Genomic DNA, 22,295 nt, shown 5'->3' with positions numbered 1-22,295 from the left:
GCGTAGATACCTCCGAAACTCCTGCGCTATCGGAATGGTAAGGTAAGCGTCTTTGAGATCTAGGCGTACCAACCAGTCCCCTGTACGGAGGAGGTCTCGTAGCAGATGGATACCCTCCATCTTGAAGTGATTGTATATGAGCCACTCATTCAAGCTCTTCAAGTTTATGACCGTCCGAGCCTTGTCCCGCCTGTGCACTAGGAACATGTTGCTGAGCAAACCTGGTCCCCCTAGTCCATCCCGCTCTATTGCGTTCTTGTCTACTAATTTGAGCAGTTTGCTGTTTAACAGCGCTGCCTCTTCGTATGGCATCTGAATGGGGTAAGGTTCTGCGCCCTGGACGGGATGTCCCACAAACTCTAGTCGAAGCCCTGCTACTGCTTGCAGCACCCATGCATCGCGAGATAAGACTTGCCATTCGCTCAGAAATTGGAGGGTTCGTCCACCTACTTTGTTGCTTGAAGTACTCACCACCTGAGGCATTGGGCTGACGATAGGATCTTCTCCCTCTATGGCCTCTGGGAAACCTGGATCTAGATGGGAAAAAGGTATCCTGTTGCTTCCCTTCCCAGTATTGGGCGCGCGGCCGCTGGGGTCTGCGATGATAGTTGTATAGACCGGATGCGCGACCCTTGTAGTGTCCGGTCCCGGAAACAACTCGAAAGATCGTTTTTATAGTGCTCTGGGCACTCTCCAATGCTGAGTACGTGCCAACGTGCGACATTTCCTTCGAGAATTCTTTGCCAAGCAACAGACCTTTGGCGCCTTCATCTGCTTCGTAAGAGGCCAGGTCACTCAACTTTCCATCAATATTTAGTAGGACACCTCTTCTCCTTTCCGAAGAAAGTGCGCAATTGGCATTGGCATTGCCTAGGAGGCAAATGGCCCTATTTGCCTAGTTGCCCAGAGTGAGGGCATCTACCGGGGTATCAGTATCTTTTGCTTTCTCCGCGAGGTCCATTATCTTGGCTAATGGACCTGTGATGTCGAGAAGCTTGTCCTGGCATCCCCTCCAAGCATGGTCGACACCCTTCCTGATGTCCAGCGCTGATTATGTTACAAAAGTAACCATCTTGGGATGCAGATCCAGAGTTTCCGCCAGCTTTCCTGGCAACTCTGGTCTCGGGCACTCTGATCGCATGCGTGACCGCCCTTCTCTCTCTAAAGGCTTCCTTATGTATGCCCCACTCTGACAATTTCGGGTGCCTGATAGCCTCTGGGTCAAACATATCAGTGGTATTATCCACTTCCTGAGGGTCGACGACTTCCTCGGTCTGTTGGAAGGTGCGCCTTCCTGCCCTCCCTCATCAGGCGTGTAGCCCTCGTCCTGATCCTCTGAATTTTCCACCCCTAAGGTAGAGGGTCTGTCCTGGCTCTCTTTTTTCCTCTCCAGGAAGGCTCTTCTTAGCCTAGAGACAGGGTGGCTTAGTTCTTGGGGAGCAGAATCCTCCCTTTCCAAGTTGCTCGGGGGCGGGGGGTCAAAGAGTTCTTGCTTTTCCGAGCTGTTTTACGCCCCTTAGATTCTACCCCTTCCACGGAGTATCTGGCTGATGGCCCCTTACCAGGGCTTTCTGCCCATCTTTTTTCTGGCCAGCCTTGCTTGCTGTTCTGCCATCATAGCCTCTAATATTTCCAGGATTCGTGTAATAGGTTGTACACCTTGTGAGACTGCTTGCTTAAGCGAGTCTCCTAGTACCATTTTGAAACTCTGCGACAAGGCAGTGTCTTGTTGAGTGGGGTCCTCTTCCCACTCTTCCTGTGATCACTCAGGAGAAGTGGATGGTGTTGCTCCAGGACTCTTAAATTGGGCCATTTTTCTTGCGTAGGCAGGGCCAACTTCTAGGCTGTCAGCCAAGAGGAGACAAATTCAGCCTAAACTTGTGTAACTGAGGCTCTGCAACGTTAGGCAATGTACTGTTGTACTGTGTACAGCTGTCTCTCTCACTCTTATAAGGAATCCTCGAGCTTCGTTTTGAATTCCCTTTTTTTTTCTCAATAAGTCCTGGTAATGTGAAGGCTGCAATCTCTGTTCGTAGCGCAAACAAACTAAAATGCGCGCATGCGAACGTGAGAGCTACAAGGGGACGACGGGAAGAGTCTAAGCCTTCCGCTCCCCTGGGTCCTGCGCAGCGTAGATGAGCGGGGCTGGCTGCCTGAGGCGGGCGCATTCGCTCGCGGCTCCGGCCCCGCCTCCTCAGCAATACAATAATAATGAGAGCTTTACTCCCTCAATTGCTGATCACTGACGCAATATTACGCTGCGCCACACTAGTGTGTGTGTTGATTATCTAATATTCACGCTTGTGCGAGTCTATTCTTAGCATTTACAAACAACATCAATCTAAATAATGTCTCAACAATCACGGAGTACTTATCTCTCTGCGGCAGCAAAAAAGAAAGAGGAAAGGACCTGGGACTTGGGGTTCTTATGGGTGAGCCTGCGCTCTGATAGCTGCAGGGGGAGAGGTCTTGACTACCGGAGGTCCATGGGGGTAGTAGTCTGAAGTTGGACTATAAATTTTAGACCTTTGAAACCTCACAGTTTGGAGAGATGGGGAGAAAAAGCGCAAAGTTATAGTTTTTAAAGTTATAAGTTGAAAATCTGTATGGCAGTAATAAATGAAAGTAAAGCATAATACAAAATATATTCCATCTAAAAAATGCTAATGCACTACAATTACATGTGTAGTGTGCAAAAAGGAGTGTTTTAAATGCTTTCCCCAAGACATACGAACACGGCAGTTACCTCCATACTAAAATATATAGGAGAAAAGATATTTGTGTTTGCATCTGGGGTTTGGCACCCGCCACAAGCCCTTAAGAGTGTGACTCTTGTCACCCCCATGCATCACAAGGCCCTCAGGGAAAAGGCGTCAAAGCTATTCACTTCCCTCCATGAGGATGGCTTTTGCCCTCCCTCTAAACCAACAGGGAGACCGCATCCAAATGTCCCCGGGTTTAATCAGGGGACCCTCCTGCGACTTCCAGAATTAATGTTAATAAGGCGTGGGGAAAACACTGTGTGAAGACTTTGTACAAACTGGGCTGAGAAGTCATCAAGGCAAGGGACTTTGCCTGCCGAGAGGCCTTGGATAGCCTGCTGAACCTCTTGCTCAGTGATGACAGCTTCTAGCATATCCCTATCCTCCCTGGAAACTTTCTGAAGCCTCGCTGATTCTATTAATTGGGCCCTCTGTACCGGGTCCCCCTGGATTTTTGTTACCGAATCTGGATCTCAGGGCGTAAATGTAGTTGCGTTTAGATAGTTTATGGAGTTCTGTGGCCAGTAGTTGGTTGGCCTTGTTCCCTTTTATGTAGTAGAATTGTTTCATATTTAACATAGCTTGCACTGCATTCTCTGCTAAGTGGTCTTCTAGGACTTTCTGGCCCAGCCGTAATTCTCTCAGACACTTTCGTGTATTTCCCCTTTTATGTAGCTGTTCTAGAAGACTGACCTTGCTTTCTAGTGCTATCACCCTTGCCTTTTTGGCCCTCATGCATGATGATCTGGCAAATCATTTCCCCATCAGGACTGCCCCATAAGAGGCATGGATCAATATTGCTGATATTCTCTGCAACTTAATTGGTTAATGTTATGGTTATGAGGAGTCTCATTGCAACGTCTTTTAAGTTAGTCATTTAATCGCCATGATATCCTGCAATGCTGGAGGGTAACTCCATACTAGCGATATGCTCTCCGGGGCGTGATCTGATAAGTCTCTCGGGAGGATCTCACGTATTGTAACATCGGGATAAGAGCGCGGAGGACCAACAACATATCCGGTCTTGGGAAGCCTTTGTGCACTAACGAATAGAGCGTGTAATCACGTTCATCAGGGTTTGAAAAATCTTCAGGACTCCACTGCGGAGAGGTCCCTTAATTTGGTGACTGCTAAAAAATTGCATTTGTCAGCGCTCATTGGGGGAAGCATTTTATCTCTGGTAGGGTCTGCCACCACATTAAAGTCTCCCCTTTATAATCAGTTCCCCATCTGCAAAACCCATCAGTAAACGCGTCAGGACTTCGAAGAAAATAGCTTGCCCTGTGTTCGGAGCATAAATGGAAACTACGGTCAAATTGCAGTCCCTCAGCCTGGTGTTTGAGGATATATAGCTCCCCTTATCATCTCTCAGTACCCTTTTGACTTGTTTTGGTGCCACTGGTGGCAAGGTACATCATAGGATAGGGCCTATAAACAACGCATGCTTCCATCCTGGCAGAGGAGGTGGGTCTCCTGAAGGGACAGCAGGGCGGGGAAAGTGTCTTTAACCTTTAAAAAACAACTTTCTGCTTTATTGGGGAGTTAAGCCCCTGGAGATTTAGGGTCAAATAGGAAACCTCTGGGACTCCCATGCCTAGATCACTATTTTGCATTTGCATATTGCACAGGGTATTTGCTTGCTCATCTAGCATGGTTAAAGCATGCCTGTAGGTCTATGTTGAAGGTGACAGTCTAATTGCCAGTAGTGCTAGCAGAGAAACCATTCCCAAGGCCCCAAAAATAAACCTTCCCTTGTTCCCATCAAAAACCTCTAAAACAAATGTAATGAAAAACAAAATTGTCCCAATAGCCAACATTTCCAATGCATTGTTGGGCAGTAAATCGGGTTAGTATCCCCGTTGGCCCCCTTGAGTTTCACCAAGACGCCAAAATGCTCCCAGTGAACAAACCAAGCATGCCCACGGATAGTGGGCGGGATAATTATGCAACCCGGCAGCTCAACAAGACCAAGCATAAGTCAACCATTTCCCATCTCCCCTCGCCCCCCCCTTCAAAGAGTCCTGACATAACCAGGATAAACCATTTCCCTTCAGCAAGAGGAATTCGATGCCTCCCAATGCTAGATGCTATCTGTTCAACGATTGTCCCACAGTCGTGAGACTTCCTTCCTCGATCTACTCCGCATTCTCCCTCCTTGGGGCCCTCTCTGAGTTTCTAGGCTGATCTTGGTCGTCTTCTCCATCCGTTTCTCGTAAACTGGTTCCCCCATCGCTCTGGCTCCTTTGCCTCTTGCTTGTCACCATGGCCATAAAGCCCCCACCTTCGCCCTTGTTCCTATATTGAAACATTACTTTAAAGGGAAACCCCCACCTGTACGCACCTCATGCTCTCGTAACCAGGTCGTTACTGTGCTCAGCTTAAGATGTCTGGCTAGCATTGTCAGGGCAATATCTTGGAACAGCTGGAGGCCTGCCTCACTGAAAGTGGTATGCACCTTGATTTTGGCTGATGCCAGTATTCATTCCTTCTGCTGGAAGAAAATGACACTTTTCAATATGTCTAGTAGGAAGTTCCTCTGCATCTGGATCGAGGAGTATACCCTGTGATTTCTGTCAAGGACCATCTCCTCTCCTTCTTCCACACCCAACAGCTCCCGAAAGAGGTTCCTCACAAACTCCTCCAATTCTTGAGATTCAACAAGCAGGAGATCCCTCTAACCCGAATATTATTGCGCTGTGAGCAGTTGCCTATATTTTCCTGCCTGATCCAGATGTGCTCCACATGTTCTTTGACTGTGAACATTCTCTGCTGCAGCTCCAGTCTTGTGCTTGCTCGCAGTGTCCTCTCTCTCGTTCATCAACTCATTTTTCGGCTGAGCGTACATGGCTGTCAAACTCTGCTCTAGATTTTGACAGTCTGTCTCCCAAGGCCTGGATTTCTTGCTCGAGCTCCGCCAGTAAGATCTTCAGATCAGACTTGGCAACCAGCACTCATTCTGGTTCCTCAGTCATCTGTGGAGCATGAATCCGGGCTATGGTGGCCTTCTGGCTCTTCTCCCTGCCTTCCTGGGGCGATAGCAAAGTTTTATATCCCCCTATTTTGCCTTTGCTGGGTTCTTGGCCATAGTAGGGTGTTTTGAGGAGTGACTAACGCCACCCCCCGTCAAGGTTGAGACCCAGGAGACATCTTCAGCAGATGAAAAGCAGACCCTGGTAATGTGTTCCACTTGATATTGTCAGAGATGTAGCTTATTCAGTGCCAAGTTCTGGTTCAGGGGGACTATGCTCCCCTACTGGTTGTGAGATAGTTTGGGCTCCTGAATGCTCTTGGTTACGAAGTTGTCATGATACCTACCCCCGGGCATCAGGACCAAGCCCACCAGCTCCGGGAGCAGGCATCCGGAGTCTTATTAAAACCCCAACAGCCCTGGCTGGGGGTTGTATGGGTTCAGTCCTGGCGCCTTAGGCGCCAGGCTCCTCAGAGAAATCGGTCCTGGCGCCATAGGCACCAGGCTCATAGACTATACTTACCTGATGCAGACCATGCTGCAAATAAGTCCAAGCCAACGTGAGGCCTGGATGGGACTATTTTGTTACAGGCACTATTTTTTACTCGGGCGTGGTTCTAGGGAACTTCTTACCTGGAACTACTTTGGAGGCTATTTAAACCACGCCCGAACAGCAGCACAGGCTTTGCGTTATTCTGCATCCAGCAGCATAACGCTCACCGTGCCTGCAGCCTGCATCCAGTCTTCTGCCACGCCCGCCTCGAATCCGGAGCTCCTAAAACAAAGAGGAAAGAAAGGGACAAAGTTAGAAAACAAACTTATTTCTATTCCACACCTGATTCTGGATCCATCTTGTCTCTGGACCTATAAAGAACATCATTTCTGCATGCGCCGCATCTCCAGCTGCAGCGCCGCGCCATACACACCAGTCTTCACAGCATCCTTCGGGTCGGCGCTGCCTCCATCATTTCTTCGCTGAACTTCGGCACCTAGGAGACAAAAGAATGTCGAGGGAACCAACAAATATAATTCTTACCACCATAGACTTACCTGATTTACCACCGGAGGCATCCTTTTGTGACTCTCCATATTTTCACGTGCCTCATCTATAAAGAGAGACAAAACAACACGTTTTCCACGTGCAACATTTACCGGACAGCGCCGGGTAATACAGACTCTTACCTGAGCGCCACCAGCTGCCACAAGAGCATCTTTTCACGAGCTAGCTGCAAGACAAGAAAGGAAGAGGGGAACAAGAGTGAACATCGGACATATTGAACTCTATGAACTTAATACTTACTGGTCCTCACCAGGAACCTCAGAGTCAATGCTCTCCGGAACTCTCCCGAGCCTTCAAACCAGTGAAGTAACTGGAATCCACGCGCCCCTGCAAATCCACGCAGGATCGAGAGCTCATCTTTCAAGAATATAAGGCGAGATTGCTTTGAGGGCATTTCGGAGGTGATTAGTTGGAGAGGACTGTGGGGGTGCCATCACTTGAATCCACAAGTGGCTAAATCCATCTCTCCATTTGCAGGAGAGTATTTCTACGGGTTAAGCAGACAAGATTAGGAGGGCAGATCCAGTCAGTCATTGCTGCACTACGCATCACGTGGGTGGAGACAGCAGCTGTCCGGGTCCGACCGACCCCCCTGTGGGAGCCAGGTGAGCGTAACAGAAGTGGAGAGTTATCAGGCGACAGGCATCAGAAATGTCATGAAAATGATTCCCTGTTTTGGAGGCTCGATGCCTTCAATTCTGGGGGCTATGAGGGCCTGCGTTAAGGTGGTCCCACATGGATCTTTTCCCTGCTTGACATATTGCCTGATCACAAACATTTTCAGGGGCCGATAACAACCCCCCGGGGCAGGATCCCAGGTGCGGTATCCTGCAGCTATGTCAGCAGTTTACTCGCAGCACTGTTTCCTCGTTCAGACCACCAGCAGCATTTCTAGAGGGCCTGCATTCTCGCCTCTACCAGATTCTCCCAGTGTTCAGTGAAGGGATTGCAGAGTCAGGCTTCTGCAGGTACTGTGTCCTTGCCCATTCCCCGGACCAGGAGGACCAATCGCTACAGCTGATTTTGGAGGGCCCGGGGAGATCCTGCCCAACAAGAGCATCCTGCTGCAGGTGGCGCTGGTATCTGGGGTCTCTATAGTGGTTTCCATGGGACAACACTGTTCCGAGCCACTCAGGGCCCTCTGTAGTGTGTGGGTGGAAGTTCCATGGATGTTCTTGCATGGCGAGATGGGTCACTGTTGGGGATCCTCAGCATGGCCATAAGTATCAGTGGGCAAATATGAAAGTTGGAGAGTCATCGCTCACATCCACCGGCTCTGCTGAAGATTGGGGGTAAGCTCTCGCACTGCGGCAACGAGGCCCAGCTCAGCAAGGGGTGGTCACCAGCTTACACGATGGGCTGTCTCCCGAACACAGGTTCTCTTCTCCTCTCACGTCCCAGGCAGCATCTTTACTCGAGTCGCTGAATTTATCTTGAGGTCCACATCGCACTGCCAGTAGCAAAAACTCTGCTTGTTTTTCAGTGGACAGATGGTGGCAGGTGGCCACTAGGGTCAGGAAGCTATTTCTGGGTGATTTATATAATTTAAAGGCATTTAGCAGGCCCACAGGCTAAACCTTGACAGAGTTAACGGCGGACACGTCTTGTCCATACGTCGCTTGGCCAGGACCCCCCCATGGCCTTTTACTTTTATACACTGGTTCTTCACAAATCGTATCTCTTTACCTTTAGCTTCACGTGTGCATGATTCCTGCCCCTCATGTCCCCAGCCCTCCAAGATGTCAGGCTGGAGCCAGGCCACGATCACCTACATGGCCCTCAAGGGCCTCTCCATCCCTCCAAAGATCCACATGGAGTCAGACTTGGAGCTTGTGGCACCAGACTCACTCACTCCCATAGGATAACATTGGGGAATTGGACTTGTAGTGCATTGATGGGGACAATATGGATGCCCCCACATATTTCGGTTTCCAGAACTGCATGTGCAGTCTAGTCTTTTGGGTGTGGTTCAGCCCAGAGACACCTGGGATACCCAGAGACTATTTAAGCCACTCCCAGGCTGAGAAACATGCTTTGTGTTTTCTGCACCTGCAGCGTGACACTCACCGTGTTCGGATCGGTCTCCAGTAGCCCTGCATCTTTCTTCAGCGCTCAACTCCTGCAAGAACAAGAACACCGTTAGGAAAAGCCTTACCTTGCGGCGCTTCTTCCCATCATTCATCGCTCCTTCTGTTCTGCGGGCATCTTCGGTGGTGTCATTCCCATCCCGGCACGCCGCTTCCTAAGAAAAAGGGAAAAGAACAGAAAAAAGGCATTAGTAAGCATTCAGCAAATCTTTGCTTATTTTTAAAGACTGTACAAGCTTCAAACGCTTACCTGAATCCAGGCGCTTTGGGGGAACTCTGTCTCCGGAACTTCTCATCCATTTGCAAGAAGGAAAAGACACTCCAGGTTAGTGTGAAAACATCTAGAGGCGCTGCATACCGCGCTTACTCACCGCATTTCTTCTTCATAACCGGCATCCACGCTGAAAACGTTGCGGCACCTAAAAGACACAGAAAAAGAACTCAGTTCAGTACAAATACGAAAGGGTCGCATCGTGCATCGCGCTCTCACTCACCTTCAGTGCTACTCATTTCAGCAGCACGTCGCCATCCCCGGACGCCGGCCATCATCTAAGGAAGGAAAGGAACGAAGAGAACTGTTCAAAAGACTCGTTATACTTACCTCTCGGACTCTTGCCAGTGAAGTAACTAGGCAGCAATGAGCCCGCATCAATCAACGCGCCCCTGCGCTGAAAGCAGGACGGAGAGCACACTTTCCAAGAAAACAAGGCCCAGTCTCCAGTCGAGTAGACTCCAAGGAAGGGTTCGAGGTCGTAAGAGGTCAGAACAGGCTGAATGACGTCCCCATGGATACCAGGTGAGCAATACAGAACACAAAGCCTCACATGAAAATCCACCTGGGCGTCATGGAAACATCAGAAACCGACCAGTTAGCCCACATGTTGGGGCAGCTACGTTCCGAAGTACATGCAGCCAGACAGGAGACCAACACCCTGAGGGGAGAGCTGATAGTAGCCAAAGAACGCACTGATGATTTAAGTCGGCAACTTCTCCAGTCACAAGCAGGGCATGCACCATTGCCGGGAAGCATGCCCTCAATACCAGCACCATCAGCCAATCCCATTCAGATAACCCTTCCTGGTGCAGTTCCCTTGGCCCCGCCCGGACAATTTACGGGGGATCCCAAGAGGTTTGCAATGTTCATGAACCAGTGCCGCCTGCACTTCGTTTGTAGACCAGGGGCCTTTCCGAATGACCAATCACGGGTCGCTTGTGTCAAGGTCCGGCTTGACTGAATTCCACAGGAGCTGATGCTGGCCCCACAGACCCTCACCAGGAGTTCACCTCTCAACCCTTAAACATAAGCTGAGCTGAAAACCCCAAGAAAGAGAAAGGGGAATTTGGAGAAAATAACAACGGAGACACAGCTGCCCTTCAACCGTCTGGTAGGCTCTGGTATCTGTGATAAACAAATAAACCTGGTTACTAATATAATAAGAAAACTTCTTTTCTAAATTATGCTAAATGAATTCTAAACTCTTTACCTCTTAAACCTCAGTAAAAGACTTAGAGGTTAGTAACCTTTGTGGAATATCTTTTAAATATATCTTGTATTGTGCAAATAGTTCAAGCCAACCTAGTCTCTTTAGAATCCTAAAGTGATGGCCTTCGCAACATATTTTCAGAATTAGATATTCTTCTTACTTCAAAGTTCTTCTGATCTTATGTAGTTTTCAATGCTTACATAAATTGCAGTCTTTCTCTGAAAACATTGAGTTCTATTTGCATGAATTACTTTAAATTATATTCTTTAACTTCCTGGAATACTGCTTTCTTTCTGCGTGTGAATTGTTTTCCTTATTTACACATTTACACAAAGAACGTATAGTTTCTTCCTTTACTAGCGTGTGCGATAAACATGTGAAATCAGAAGACGTGAAAAATTGTCCTCGCGTGTAAAATACACACGCGATTATTTTAAAAAACCCGCGCGCGTGAAAAAATACGTAAACGCGATAAAAATAACACGCGCTGATAAAAATGGACTCGCGCTCTATCGCAGCCCGACACGCGCTTTCTCTTGAAACGACTTTCACGTGAAAAAATGTACACACGCTAAAATTCACACGCGCAATTCTTTTTGGCACGCGCTCTATCGCAAACCACACGCGCTTTCTCAGGAAACGACTTTCACGTGAAAAATGTACACGCGCTAAAATTCACACGCGCAATTCTTTTTTGGCACGCGCTCTATCGCAAACCACACGCGCTTTCTCAGGAAACGACTTTCACGTGAAAAATGTACACGCGCTAAAATTCACACGCGCAATTCTTTTTGGCACGCGCTCTATCGCAAACCACACGCGCTTTCTCAGGAAACGACTTTCACGTGAAAAATGTACACGCGCTAAAATTCACACGCGCAATTCTTTTTGGCACGCGCTCTATCGCAAACCACACGTGCTTTCTCAGGAAACGACTTTCACGTGAAAAATGTACACGCACTTCAAAAAGAACACGCTAACGGCAACTTGCGAGCTCGCGCACACATTAAACAGTCTTGAAGAACTTTTCACACAGTTAATCAACTTTAAAATCCTACGCACAATCTTCAAGCTTGTTTTCCTTATAATAACTTTAACTGTAAAGTCTCTTTTCTCAAATGAACTTGAAACTTGTTTAGTCTTTAAGTTTTCTTATAAAAGAAAATGAAAGTTCACTGTGAGAATCTCAAAATCTTTAAAAGAACGATCCCACCTGATGACTTCTTGTTCAAATTGGATCAGCAAACGATATTCTTACTTTGGTAGATTTTCTGAGCTCTGGAAAGGCCTTACTTAAGGAGCTTAACTAATACACAACCAGCCACTGAATTTCTCTGGATGAAAGGCAGTTTAGAATCTTGCTCATCTCCCAAGAATCAAACCCATTGTCCTCTCCACCAATCAGGCAACCAAACATATCATTGTTTCTTTAACCAATCAGAGTAAGTTTCTTTCACTCCATCTTGACTTGGGCAAGCACAATGTTAATTCTATGAACAAACTCTTCCTGTTACTAAACCAGCCAGTTCTAAAAGCACAACTAACCCAGCCAGCTCTAAAGGCACAATGTTAATCTTGTTACTCTTCCTGTTATGAAACTAGTCAGTCCTGACAGTACCCCCCTCTTCAAAGCCCTGTCCCAGGGCCTGGTTTAGCAGGGAAACTCTTGTGAAATTGTTTTATCAATTGAGGGGCATGTACATCTACTTGATCCTCACAAGATCTTTCTTCAGGACCGTATCCCTTCCAGTCAATAAGATATTGTAGGGTACCTCTAACAATCCTGGAATCTAAGATTTTCTTAACTTCAAACTCTTCGTCATTTTCCTCTGTGTAAACTGCTGGTGGTGGTTTTCCTAATCTAGTTCCTGACACACAAGGTTTCACTAAGCTAACATGAAATGTAGGGTGACTTTTGATACTTGCGGGTAATTTCAGTTTGATTGCTACGGGATTTATTATTCTTTCTATTTCAAATGGACCAATAAATCTCGGACTTAATGTAGTTCTTCCCTTTAAACGTAAGTTTTTTGTGGACAACCAAACTTTTTGACCCACCTGATAATGTGGTGCTTTACGACGTTTCTTATCAGCAAATGTTTTAAATCTTAGCTTACTTTTTTCTAAGGTTTCTTTAGCTTTCACTAAACCAATTCTAATACAAGTCAATCGCTGCTCAACCTCTGGATTGGAATACTCAGATGGTAACACTTCTTTCAAAAATCGTGGATGGAAACCATAGTTGCTAAAAAATGGAGAATACTTAGTAGAATCCTTGACAGAATTGTTATAGCTAAACTCTGCTAGCCAAAGAAGATCTACCCAACTTCCTCTTTCTTGCCAAAAAGCTCTAATATATTTTTCCAATTCTTGATTTACTCGCTCTGTTTGGCCGTTGGTCTGTGGGTGATAACCTGAAGAAAGCTTTACCTCAATTCCCAACTCTGTACAGAAAGCTCGCCAAAACTTAGAAATGAACTGGGACCCTCGATCTGATACAATATGTGTTGGTAGACCATGTAATCGTACTACTTCTTGCAAAAAACTTTTTGCCAGATTCCTTGCAGAAGCCTCTCCTTTCATGGGAATGAAATGCCCAGCTTTAGTTAGTAAATCCACAACTACTAATACTGTAGTGTAACCTTGATCTTTGGGAAGATCTACAATATAATCCATAGAGATTGTAAACCAAGGACTAGGAGGTACTGGTAATGGATTTAATAACCCAGATGGTTTTCCTCCTCCTGACTTTACTCGAGCACAGACTTCACATGTTTTCACGTAGTCTTCAATATCTTTTTTCATTTCTTTCCACCAAAACTTTCTCTCAATCAGTTCAATAGTTTTACGAATTCCAGGGTGACCTACCAACTTGGATTCATGACATTCTTGCATAATTTCCTTTTGCAGTTCCTTGCTTGGAAGGTAAATTTTAGAATGAACACATGGAAATCCTTCAATTAAATGTCTTCCAGAATCCTCCGCTAACCAAGATTGAATTTCATCTTCTGGTAATTCCTTTAGAATCTTTTTAAGAAGCTGATTCTCTTCCTGTGTAGCACTTAGGATAAATGTTTCTTCTGCAATCACTGGTTCTGGTAATAATTGATTTTCAACTTCTCCCGAATATCCTTGTCGTGATAAAGCATCCGCTTTACCGTTTAACCGCCCAGGCTTGAATGTTATCACAAAATCGTATTCTGAAAAGAAAAGTGACCACCTAAGTTGTCGAGGTGATAGTGTTCGAGCAGATTTCAAAAATAGAAGATTTCGATGATCGGTTAAAACGGTTACTGTGAATCTTGCTCCCAACAGATAATGTCTCCATTCCTGAAATGCTTTCTTGATTGCCAGGAGTTCTCTGTCTGTAATTGTGTAGTTCACTTCTGCTGGAAGCAATTTCTTAGATAGATAGGCCACAGGATGCAACTGTCCAGTTTCAGGATGCCTTTGAGAAAGCACTGCTCCAATTGCAACATTAGAAGCATCTGCCTCCACAAAAAATGGTTGTGAAGGATCTGGGTGTAATAAGATCGGTCCAGATGTAAAACAGTTCTTCAATGTTTTGAAAGCTTGATCCGCTTCATCTTTCCACTCAAATTTCATTCCTTTCTTCAATAATTTGGTGACAGGAGCAACAGTTTGAGAGAAATTTTTAATGAATCTCCTGTAAAAGTTTGCAAAGCCCAGGAGGCTTTGGATATCTTTAACACAAGTTGGAGTTGGCCACTGTTCAACTGCCTTAATTTTCTTCATATCCATTTCCAAACCTTTGGGAGAAATCATAAAACCTAGAAATTCCACTTCTCTGGTATGAAATTGGCTCTTTTCTAATTTAGCAAATAGTTTATTCTCCCTTAGTCGTTGTAACACTTTCTTGACATGTTCTTCATGTTGCATGAGATCCTTAGAATAAATGAGAATGTCATCTATGTATACTACTACAAAGATGTCAATAAAATCTCTTAATACCTTATTTATAAAAAATTGAAAGGCTGCGGGAGCGTTACACAATCCGAATGGCATTACTTGATATTCGAAAAGACCAAATTTTGTTCTAAATGCCGTCTTCCATTCATCACCTTGACGAACTCGCACCAAATGATATGCACCACGAAGATCTAGTTTGCTAAATACTGAGGCTCCTTGAATCTGGTCTAACATTACTGATATCAAAGGCAGCGGATATCTGTTTTTAATTGTTATCTTGTTTAATGCTCTATAATCTATGCATGTTCGTAAAGTGCCTTCCTTTTTGGGAACAAAAAATAGTGGAGAAGCTGCTGGCGATTGAGAGTGCCTGATGAAACCCTTATTCAAATTTTCTTGGATGTAATCCTTCAAATGTTGATTCTCTTTTTCTGTTAAGGCATAGATGCGACTGCAAGGAATGTGGGCCCCTGGTTCTAAATCAATTTTACAATCATACTCTCTATGAGGAGGTAATTCATTAGCTTCCTTTTCACTAAACACATCATTGAAATCATCGCAACACTTTGGTAATTCTCCCATTACAGCCCCTATAGAATGTACTATAGTTCCCAAATTCACCAAACCTTCCACTACTTCTGAACAATTATCACTAGAAACATTTTCCTGAATTGCTTCTTTACAACAATTTGTAACACAAAAAGCAGAATCCAATTTCACCACTCTTCTTCCCCAATCAATCTGAGGGTTATGATACGTCAACCAAGGCATTCCCAAAATTATTTTCAACTGTGGAGTGTCAATTAATTCAAACACAATTTCCTCCCAATGTCCTCCAATTTCCATTTCCAATGGGATTGTTTCATGTGTAATTAAACCTGATGTCAGTTGAGACCCATCCACCGCTCTCACATACTCTGGTATATCTTTTACAACGTAAGGCACATTCATATCTTTAACCACATTCCAATCCATGAAGTTACCAGTGGCTCCTGAATCTATTACTACTGGACCACTTCCCTTTAATTCCTCTTTAATATACAAGGATACATTCAATGTAATATGTGGTACTGATGCTTGGATGGTATTTGCCACTTGCTGATTTCTGGAGCTGTTAGTAGAGGCAGAAGGTTTTGGACACCAAGGGCAATTTCCAACAAAATGTCCTGATTTCCCACAATATAAACATAAATTATTCTGTCTTCGCCTATCCTTCTCCTCCTTAGTTAAAGGACCTCTCACTTTATTTACTCTCTCTGCGTTCCCAGTTCTCAATTCTTTATTTACAATTTCTAATCTTCCTCTATCAACTCTAGGGAAAACTCTGGGTTGCTCAACTCCTCCTCTTCTACGCTCAGCCTTGCGTTCCCATAATCTATAGTCAATTTGTATGACCAGATTAATTAAATCCTCACATGAAGTGGGTCTATTAACAATTGTAGATAATGCATCTTTCAATTCCTCCTTCAAACCTCTATAAAATAAAGAGGATTGCTTCTCTTCTGGCCACTTGCTCTCTAATACTAAAGATCTGAACTGTGTGATGTAAGACACTAAATCTTTGGTTCCCTGTTTTAACTCTAGTAGTTCTCCATCTACTTCTTGAGATAATTGGCGTCTGTCAAACATCTTTTTAAATTCTAACTTGAAAGCTAACAAGTTCTTTAGTATTGGATTCTCTTGACCAACCAATAATAATGACCAAGTTGCTGCCTCACCAGTGAGGTAAGACAGCATAAAAGCTATTTTAGAAGCATCTGTGTTAAAAGCTTCAGGTCGACAAAGGAAATGAAGTTCACACTGTGTAAGGAAAATCTGGCATTTCTTGGCCTCTCCCCCAAAACGTTCTGGAGGTGCTAAGGGGACTGGACCTACAGGTATATTCAAACTTCCCCTGCGTCTTTCTTGAGAACTCGTTCCTTCACCCAAATCCTCTCTAATTAACACTGGTAATTCTCTACTAGTATCCTCTGAATCTCTTGACTCCAAAGAAATTTCTTCACCCTTTCGGGTAACCTTGGAGTTTAACTCTTCAAACTTGACTTGTAATTCCTGATTTTCTTTTCGCACAGCCCTCATTTCCTCCCTTAACTCTGAAAACATGTCCCTTATGGAGCTAGCTAGTGCCTCTGTGGGATCCATATCAGCTCAGGTGGAAAATATTATCGTGGGCCTTTCATCCTGTCAAGGTCCGGCTTGACTGAATTCCACAGGAGCTGATGCTGGCCCCACAGACCCTCACCAGGAGTTCACCTCTCAACCCTTAAACATAAGCTGAGCTGAAAACCCCAAGAAAGGGAAAGGGGAATTTGGAGAAAATAACAACGGAGACACAGCTGCCCTTCAACCGTCTGGTAGGCTCTGGTATCTGTGATAAACAAATACACCTGGTTACTAATATAATAAGAAAACTTCTTTTCTAAATTATGCTAAATAAATTCTAAACTCTTTACCTCTTAAACCTCAGTAAAAGACTTAGAGGTTAGTAACCTTTGTGGAATATCTTGTAAATATATCTTGTATTGTGCAAATAGTTCAAGCCAACCTAGTCTCTTTAGAATCCTAAAGTGATGGCCTTTGCAACATCTTTTCAGAATTAGATATTCTTCTTACTTCAAAGTTCTTCTGATCTTATGTAGTTTTCAATGCTTACATAAATTGCAGTCTTTCTCTGAAAACATTGAGTTCTATTTGCATGAATTACTTTAAATTATATTCTTTGACTTCCTGGAATACTGCTTTCTTTCTGCGTGTGAATTGTTTTCCTTATTTACACATTTACACAAAGAACGTATAGTTTCTTCCTTTACTAGCGTGTGCGATAAACACGTGAAATCAGAAGACGTGAAAAATTGTCCTCGCGTGTAAAATACACACGCGATTATTTTAAAAAACCCGCGCGCGTGAAAAAATACGTAAACGCGATAAAAATAACACGCGCTGATAAAAATGGACTCGCGCTCTATCGCAGCCCGACACGCGCTTTCTCTTGAAACGACTTTCACGTGAAAAAATGTACACACGCTAAAATTCACACGCGCAATTCTTTTTGGCACGCGCTCTATCGCAAACCACACGCGCTTTCTCAGGAAACGACTTTCATGTGAAAAATGTACACGCGCTAAAATTCACACGCGCAATTCTTTTTTGGCACGCGCTCTATCGCAAACCACACGCGCTTTCTCAGGAAACGACTTTCACGTGAAAAATGTACACGCACTTTAAAAAGAACACGCTAACGGCAACTTGCGAGCTCGCGCACACATTAAACAGTCTTGAAGAACTTTTCACACAGTTAATCAACTTTAAAATCCTACGCACAATCTTCAAGCTTGTTTTCCTTATAATAACTTTAACTGTAAAGTCTCTTTTCTCAAATGAACTTGAAACTTGTTTAGTCTTTAAGTTTTCTTATAAAAGAAAATGAAAGTTCACTGTGACAATCTCAAAATCTTTAAAAGAACGATCCCACCTGATGACTTCTTGTTCAAATTGGATCAGCAAACGATATTCTTACTTTGGTAGATTTTCTGAGCTCTGGAAAGGCCTTACTTAAGGAGCTTAACTAATACACAACCAGCCACTGAATTTCTCTGGATGAAAGGCAGTTTAGAATCTTGCTCATCTCCCAAGAATCAAACCCATTGTCCTCTCCACCAATCAGGCAACCAAACATATCATTGTTTCTTTAACCAATCAGAGTAAGTTTCTTTCACTCCATCTTGACTTGGGGAAGCACAATGTTAATTCTATGAACAAACTCTTCCTGTTACTAAACCAGCCAGTTCTAAAAGCACAACTAACCCAGCCAGCTCTAAAGGCACAATGTTAATCTTGTTACTCTTCCTGTTATGAAACTAGTCAGTCCTGGCAGCTTGTGTGCTATCCTACCTGAGTGGTAGCGCCGCGGACTGGTCTGTACCCTTTGTGGCCCAAGACGATCCTTTGCTGCATGGCTTCAGGGGCTTTCAGCAGGAGATGGAAAAGCTGTTCGCCCGTCGTACTCATGGGCAGGCATTAGACAACGAACTTCTGCCCCTACGCCAAGGGAATCAAGACCTATTAACATACATAGCCACGTTCAATAGACTCATAGTTGAAGCAGAATGGCCAGTGGAGAAGAGAACCACGTTATTTCATCAGGGATTGCGGGGGGAGCTCAAGGATGTTCTTACACAAGTAGTGAACCCCCCGAAAGACTGCTCAGAATTCATTGACCTTGTTGTTCAACTGGATCATAGGTTGCAGGATCGAAGAGCAGATCGAACCGGACCGGACCCTCACCGTATGTATGTGCGTTCAAAGAACAATATTGCCCGCACAACAGAAGGTTCAGGAGAACCAATGCAAATCGTGGGGGTCAGATTCGCCTTCACTAAAGCGGAAAGGGATAAAAGGAGACAGCAGCAGTTATGTCTGTACTGTGGAAGGTCAGGTCATTTCCTTAAAGAGTGCCCTGTGAAGCCACCGAGGAGGACGGTAGGGGCCACGGACAAGGAAGATACCATCAAGGAATCAGAAAACTCCCAAGTGTAGGTGTCCACTTGTCGAGCGAAGAAAGTGAACTACAGACCTCCCATTTTGCACTATCTGTGGTCTTGATCAATCACCAACAACCATCTTGGATGCACCCTGTGTTCCACATGTCTCTCCTTAAACCTGTTCAACCTGGGACCCGGGTAGCAACGCCACCGCAACCAGTAGTAGTCGCCGGGGAGCCAGAATTCGAAGTCAAGGACATCCTGGATTCAAAGTACGTCAGATCCAAATTATACTACTTAGTAGACTGGAAGGGGTATGGTCCACAAGACAGGACATGGGAGCCTTGTGAGTACATCCATGCACCTCGCTTGCTTAGACGATTTCATCAAAACCATCAAAACAAACCAGGACCAGACAGAAGAGCCACCTTGAGAGGGGCCTTGGGGGGAGTGCTGTCATGATTCCTGCCTCTCATTTCCCCAACCCTCCAAGATGTCAGGCTGGAGCCAGGCCACGATCACCTACATGGCCCTCAAGGGCCTCTCCATCCCTGCAAAGTTCCACTTGGAGTCAGACTTGGCGCTTGTGGCACCAGACTCACTCACTCACATAGGATAACATTGGGGAATTGGACTTGTAGTGCATTGATGGGGACAAGATGGATGCCCCCACATATTTCGGTTCCCAGAACTGCATGTGCAGTCTAGTCTTTTGCGTGTGGTTCAGCCCAGAGACACTTGGGATACCCAGAGACTATTTAAGCCACGCCCAGGCTGAGAAACATGCCTTGTGTTTTCTGCACCTGCAGCATGACACTCACCGTGTTCGGATCGGTCTCCAGTAGGCCTGCATCTTTCTTCAGCGCTCAACTCCTGCAAGAACAAGAACACCCTTAGGAACAGACTTACCTTGCGGCGCTTCTGCCCATCATTCATCGCTCCTTCTGTTCTGAGGGCATCTTCGGCGGTGTCATTCCCAGCCCAGCACCCCGCTTCCTAAGAAAAAGGGAAAAGAACAGAAAAAAGGCATTAGTAAGCATTCAGCAAATCTTCGCTTATTTTTAAAGACTGTACGAGCTTCAAACGCTTACCTGAATCCAGGCGCTCTGGGGGAACTCTGTCTCCGGAACTTCTCATCCATCTGCAAGAAGGAAAAGATACACCAGGTTAGCGTGAAAACATCTAGAGGCGTTGCATACCGCGCTTACTCACCGCATTTCTTCTTCATAACCGGCATCCACGCTGAAAACATTGCGGCACCTAAAAGACACAGAAAAAGAACTCAGTTCAATACAAATACGAAAGGGTCACATCGTGCATCGCGCTCTCACGCACCTTCAGCGCTACTCATCTCAGCAGCACGTTGCCATCCCCGGACGCCGGCCATCATCTAAGGAAGGAAAGGAACGAAGATAGAGAACTGTTCAAAAGACTCATTATACTTACCTGTTGGACTCTTGCCAGTGAAGTAACTAGGCAGCAACGAGCCTGCATCAATCAATGCGCCCCTGCGCTGAAAGCAGGATGGAGAGCACACTTTCCAAGAAAACAAGGCCCAGTCTCCAGTCGAGTAGACTCCAGGGAAGGGTTCGAGGTCGTAAGAGGTCAGAACAGGATGAGTGACGTCCCCGTGGATACCAGGTGAGCGTTACAACGTGAAACACTTCAGCTTTACTGTCAGACATTTTCTCAGGTAGCAGAGCCACCATGGCCCCGCCAGCCAAACAACCACCACTTAGCAGTTTGTAGTACCTTTGCGAGTACTGCAGTCACAGTGCTCACTTGCCACAGTGTCATAAGGCAAATACTGCCAGAGTATAAACAGAAGCTTGCTAAAGAGAATGGTATTGTTGTCAGGATAGAGGGCATGAGGTGAATGACAGTGCTTTATGAGGCAGCAAGGAGGAAAGGAGTAGAAAGGGAGCAGAGACAATGGAGAGGCGGAGAATGGAGAAAATCAGTGACCGAAGAAGGAACAGAAATAAGAGGTGCTGAGCAGCAGAAAGGTGGAGAAGGTTAGAACATTCCTTGTTGTGAAATGGCTTGCATTTGTGTACTATATAAAACAATACAAAATAATAGCTATATGTGGAGGCGGAACAGTAGTAGATGGCAAATTTGATGTCAAAGAGGTGATTAAAAACAGTTGAGGTAAAGCAGGTGAAGAGAAACATAAAGGATGAGGAGAAGAGAACATCAGAGAGAGTTCACGGACATCAAGGGTAAGAGGTGGCAAGAGGACAAAAGAGGAAAAGACGAATATTAAGTAGGAAATAATTTAAGAATCGAAGAACCTCGGAAAATAGGACAGATAGTGGTAACACCAGAGGAGGAGAAGACAATGGAAGGCTATAGAGAGGTTGAGGAGAAGCAGATTCGTCCATGTTGTTACATCAAGGAGGAGAATGAAGCAGAAGGCGGAAGAGGCGGTGAAGACCAGAAAGGAGGCAGTGGAAGTGAGGATGTCTCCAAGCACCGCGGCAGTAAGGAAAGGGACTTGTTGGCACTCAGACTCCTGTACCGACTCTTAGCTTGGTGGAGAGTTTGCTGTTTATTGTAATTTGTGTCTGTTGATATCTCGGTTGTGACAGTATATTCTGTGTTTATGAATATTAAAGATTCTGTCCTCTGTGTAGATTGTGTCTCTTAATGTAGGATTTGTCTTTCGTCCGCCCAACTTTCCTCTCTGTGCAGTTTAGGACACCACTCACTTTGCCATCCTTTATGTATATTTTGCCCTGATGTGTAGATTTTGGCCGTCATTATGAGTCCGCCGGTAACTACCGGCAGACTTTCATTACTGTTTCCGCTACCCGATATCCTGGTAATACCAGTATATTACAGGCGGTGGAGGAACGGTAAGTTCCCATTCCTGTGGAGTCCCATATAACTCAATGGGAATGGGAACACTGATGCACCAGCACCGTTAGTAGGTGCTTCAGTGAAAAATCGGCCGGTAGTTCACTGCCCCTACCGGCAGACTTGTAGTTTGTCAGTCCGGAAAAGGTGCTGGTAACAGTTGTCACCAGCAATTTTTTCCGGACCGGCAAGCTTGTAATGAGGATAGTCTCTTGTTTATGCCACTGCCCTGGATGTTTGGATTGGGTGTATCATTCAATCTGCTTTGCCCTGTGTCGAACCTGTCTCTTTGTGTAGATTGTCTATCTTGTTACGTCTCCTGCCATTGTATATTGTCTCTATTCACCTCACCGTTCTATGTAATATTGTGCATAACATTCACATTGCTCTTAGCTTTGTATACACTATTTTTCATTCCTTCTGCTGTCGTTTGTGTATAGTGTTCAGTATGCTATCGCCTGTGGACTGTCATCTGTATAGATTGGGTCTTTATTCAGAAATGTTATTGCTTGTTCATTACAATGTTCTCTTTTCCTCATCTTTTGTTCTCTTCGCTTTACCCTGTGTAAATTGTGTTCTTTATGTAGATGGTGCATCTTGTCCAATCTGTTGTCCTGTGCCTTTGTACAGATGTTGTCTCTTGTCTTGTTCATTCTTCTGTCTT

General features: G+C 45.2%; 1 protein-coding gene across 1 annotated transcript in view; it reads left to right on the top strand.

The window, feature by feature from the left end:
- Positions 1–22,295, top strand: part of STAB1 (stabilin 1) — a 1,160,316-nt gene that overhangs the window by 1,043,911 nt on the left and 94,110 nt on the right. The window lies entirely within an intron of this gene.

The sequence above is a fragment of the Ambystoma mexicanum genome, chromosome 2p (genome assembly GCF_040938575.1).
Source record: "Ambystoma mexicanum isolate Mex_15411 chromosome 2p, UKY_AmexF1_1, whole genome shotgun sequence".
Classification (NCBI taxonomy): domain Eukaryota; kingdom Metazoa; phylum Chordata; class Amphibia; order Caudata; family Ambystomatidae; genus Ambystoma; species Ambystoma mexicanum.
This window is presented reverse-complemented; position numbering and strand designations above follow the sequence as displayed.